The following is a 4,238-nucleotide window of genomic DNA, read 5'->3' on the forward strand; positions in this document are numbered from 1 at the left end:
GATGACGATTGTCAGGGCCTGAGGAAGCAGTCTTTTTAAATTGCAGCGAGAGGCCCAAAGTGAGATTCTTTTTCACAAGACACCCGCTGTATGTCAACAAATACTGCCCTCTGCAATTTTTTCAAATCAACTTTTGTTAAAGAAATTATTTTTTTGTAATGAGAGTCTAAAATTTCTGAATGCACACACAGCAAAGTGTCTGAAATGCTTGGGCCTGCATTGAGCTGTGGGAAAAATATGACTAGAATGACTAAATATGTCACACACATTAATTTAATATACAGACTGTTGAACCCCACCCACGCGCACACACACTGTGCCACTGACCTCCTCCCGGGAACTGCCCTTCCCACTAGGAAATTGTACACCCTGTGTGAGGCCACGGAAAAATACATTTATGACTCTCTGGCATCCGGCAGCTCGAGCCTGACCCAGATTGATGATTGAAGCGGTCGCAAGGAGCTCCAATGTTTCCTGGGCTTTGCAAAATTTTTTTTACCACTACTTCATCCAGGACTACAGTAGCAGTCCCCTTGACTCAACTTGCCTCCGTTAAGTCCCCTTTCTGTTGGGCCCAGATGCAGACAGAGCTTTTGCGAGAATCAACTCTTACCATCTGCCTACTCTTCGCTGTTGGCTCCACAAATAGAGAAGTTAACCATAACAATCTAATCTCCAAATGTTAGCAACCTATGTGGCCTAAACACTGATTCACTAACAAAATAAAAAAATATTTATTGGGATAATAAAGTGGCTATTTTGACGCCCACGCCCTGCCACCTTTCAAGTTCCAATCACAGCGCTGTTAAAGAGCTGATCTCGGTCAACCGCCTCACACAACCTTTTGATGAGCCGCAAGTGAAGACGTTCAATTAAGACATGGAGAAGGATGCTCGACCCAACTGGGACAGTTCCTGCTGGCCTGTATTTCTTATGCGATTGGACTGGGGAATGTTTGGAGATTCCCGTACCTGTGCCAGATGCACGGTGGAGGTGAGACCTGATGGCATCATTTTTGTCCTCATTTTGTCATGGCAGCTTGTTGCATTGTTGAAGAAGTAGTGGCACATTTTCTAATCTCTAAAATCAGCAAGCTCATATGTTCTAGTGCAACACCCACTTATAGGAGCAGTAAAAAAAAAACAAAAAAACATGAACATGAGTCAAAAAATTGAAAATGACATGGATAAAATGCAGTGTTTGCCAAATGTTTATGTGTGCTAAAATAGCAACAACAAAATACTTATTTTTAATTTTATTTTTTATAACGAGTCAAACTGGCAGATAAATGAATTGGTGACGACAGATCAAATAAAACATTTTCTTCATCAGCCAACCTGTTATTACAGTTGTGGGGGAAAGGGACCAGGTCAATGCTACCCTCAAATAATGCAAATCAATGTATAATTGACACACAAAACTAAATATTCTTCATAAAATACTGATAAACAATAACGTTTTACATGAAAAATGTAGGTAAAATAGGGCACGGGGGCAAAATACTGGGAGAAAAAATGAATAGGCTATGCGGGTGACAAAGAGCAAGTACTCTGTACAGTCAAATGTCAGCTTTTTCAACCAATATTTCAATAGTATTATGAAGTATTTTTATAAGTTTTGTGACTGCAGTCAACTCCAACTCGCACAGTTCAGAGGTCACATCGTTGAATAAATTCACAATGTTAAATAAATGCTTTTCAATTAATAAAAGACTAAATATGGAATAATTAAGATACATTAATCTAACACTATATTCCTGTTGGGTCACCAAAGCAGAAAAAAAAACATGGCATGAGACCCCATAAGACCAAATTAATTAATGGAAGGTTTACTTATACTTATTTGATTCATGCATCATTTAATTTAATTTGAGAGTAATGAACAGAAAGTGGAGATATTTAAAACAAATAGCAACAATAGCACATGTCATACACAAGGAAATTCGGTCTGCTTTACATAATTAAAAGTACAATATTTTAAAACGTTTTTTTTTTTAAAGAACTAAAGACACCTACAAAGTACCGAAACAAACGTTTAAATTTGAGAGATTACTAAAATTGGTAAATACAATTTACAGTGTAAGAAAAATAATTTGGGGTTACAAATTTTGAAAGATCTCAATCATTGGCATGGTGAAAAGCATAGTTCTTAACCTGAAATAAAAAATATTCACACTTTAATATTACTTTCGCATTTAATTTAGAAGTCATTGAGTAATATTTTCCTTCTAGACACATATGCACCGAAATGTAACATGTGACTTCAGAAGTATTTGGGTGCTGACAGTTACTGTGCTTTTAGCCAAATTCATGTCATTAGCCTCTCTGTTGACCAGTTAATAATTAATTCAATGTATCTTAATTGAAAATGATATTCACTTTATGACAACACAGCTACTTTTTTTTTTTGCTTACAGTTTTTTGTACACTGTAGATAATTATATATTTTTGGTTAATTTTATGAAAATGCTTCATGTGTTTGTGTACCATATTAAAATACTGACGGAAATAACACTTCAAGTCTAATGATAACTTCACACCGTATTGTTTTCCTTTTATATCTGTGCATCTTCTAGGGCAGGGGCGGGCAAACTCGGACCTCGAGGGCCGCAGTCCTGCAGGTTTTGGAGGTTTCCATCTTCCAACACAAGCTGATTCCAATCAACAGGATCATAATCAGGCTTATGCAGAGCTTGCTGATGAGCTGATCATATATAAGCCGTGTTGGAGAAGGGAAACATCCCAAACCTGCAGGACTCTGGCCCTCGAGGACCGAGTTTGTCCTTGGGGCAAAGCCCCCCCTTTCCATGAAACCTAGTGACGCCCCGGCATGAGGTTTATGGGCTGTGTGACTTTCAGACAACATACAATGTATATATGTGGCTGTTATCAGGTACATCTTATTAGCTGTAATCAGTACTTATTGCTTCAGCAAGCGGCCAATATTGGATAGTTATGATTGTGTGAAACTGTATAAGCATCCTTTATTTTTGTTAGATCAGATATGGTCGAACGCTATTGGTTATATTTGGTATTACAAATTTATCTTTTTAGCCGGAGGCTTAACCCATTCTTTGCCAATTGTTATGTTTTACATCACCTTCCTGTACATCGCACCTTCACAACACTCGACACATCAGCAACCCAAACTTAATCATGTGTCAACAAACATGGAGGAATGATGAATCACCCCTTTGGGTTTAAATTAATTTAAATTACAGATTAAGACGCTATTCCAGTCATGTCAGGTTGATGGATTGTAAAAATGTCTAAACAAATCCTTAGCAAAGGGAGAGCTGATAGGAAGTTGTAAACCTCAATAACGTCATAAACTATAAAACCGAAACATGGAGTGACATTACAAATGAAGGAGCTCTTTACAGCGTGCAGCCTCCCCACCTGTTAGAGGTAGGCGATAAGACTTAATGACATAATTGTTGAAGTGATATACAAACATAACAAGAGCAGCATGAAACTGGAGAAAATACTTGTTGAGCTATAATCAACACGAGCAACATGAAGAAATGTGTTCTGTTTGTTAGAATAGAAATGGACATTTGAAACACTTTTCATTCACTTATGTGGAAAATTAACAAATGAGTCCATTGTTACTTAATTATTACTACTCCTGCACACACACTATCCACTTTTGAATACACCTTGTCGGCATATAGTCATCATCATCATCATCATTATCAGTGCTTCTACATAGCTGACTGGTAACATTTTGCACTGCGTATTGAACCAAGTTGTTTTTACAGTCATTCAATCGGCACGTAAATCAATAAATCAAATGTCTCATGAGCGCATTAAATGATTTTACACGAGCCCGACAAAACAGCAGGCTGTTAGTATGTGTGATATTTAGGATTTTACAAAGGTAAAAAAAAAAAAACGTGACTCTGTAGGACCAGTGACGTGTAGTCAAAATGGGCAAGGTAGGCACTGCCTACCCCAGGCTGAAATGAAAGTTGAAACCGTTTGGCTTTTTCTATTTATTTTAATTAGTTATTTTATTTCAGAAAGCCTACGCTACCTATAGGTTTAAAATAATCGCAAAAATGATCGCAAAAATGATCGCAAAAATGATCGCTACTGTGCTTTTCCCAGCCCTGTCCCCGTAGCGATGAGTTCGCGCATGCGTAGTCAGTTTCCCAGTAGAAAAATCCTTTACGCAAAAAATCAGATGGCTACGAAGCCTTTTTACGTCGCTGTATTATTCCTATGCAAACGTACGTT

This window comes from Leptonotus elevatus, chromosome 6 (assembly GCF_054856555.1).
Source record: "Leptonotus elevatus isolate MCC_2025b chromosome 6, RoL_Lele_1.0, whole genome shotgun sequence".
Classification (NCBI taxonomy): domain Eukaryota; kingdom Metazoa; phylum Chordata; class Actinopteri; order Syngnathiformes; family Syngnathidae; genus Leptonotus; species Leptonotus elevatus.